This window comes from Penaeus monodon, chromosome 22 (assembly GCF_015228065.2).
Source record: "Penaeus monodon isolate SGIC_2016 chromosome 22, NSTDA_Pmon_1, whole genome shotgun sequence".
NCBI classification, from domain to species: Eukaryota; Metazoa; Arthropoda; class Malacostraca; order Decapoda; family Penaeidae; genus Penaeus; species Penaeus monodon.
This window is the reverse complement of record NC_051407.1, coordinates 22,379,915-22,380,567: the sequence shown is the minus strand read 5'-3', so window position 1 is coordinate 22,380,567 and position 653 is coordinate 22,379,915.

The window sequence follows — 653 nt, the reverse complement described above, 5'->3', positions numbered from 1 at the left end:
ACGTGACATGACATGATAATTACACCAGCTGAGGTTAAGGCCAGGTAATGTTAACCAACTTCCGGTCGAGTGGCATGTACTGTATGTTGTAACATTATTCTGAATAGCCGCAGCCACAATAGTTAATTGTTTTCTTTTACTATTGTGAATGTGCCTCATTCCATCTTTGCACAGAGGTTAATGCATGTATCTTTACGTTTGTCATAATAGCTGTTTATCATGGGGTGGGGCAATATAGAGAAGCAGTAAATGGGTATGCGGATGATGTCAGAATTAAGGTAATAATTAATGAAATAGATATTGAAAGATGTGTACTGGTAAAGTAGATACTAAGAGAATGATTAGATGAATAATTAAATGATAATTAAACACTTTTAATAATTAAATAATAAATAAACAAATAATTAAATGATGAACGCATACTGAAAGAATAATTAACAGAATAAATCACGAAGGAATAATTTGTGGGACAAATTTGGACAGGGAACAATAAACATGGATAAGCCCAGCCTCTGGCATCCCATGACCACACGCAACCCTCGACGTACCTCGAGCACCCGTCGGACCTAGTGTGCCCTACCCTTTTTCAACTACCTTGGACAGAAACTATAATCAGCATTTCACTAATCTTTAAAATGATAATGTATTGTTGG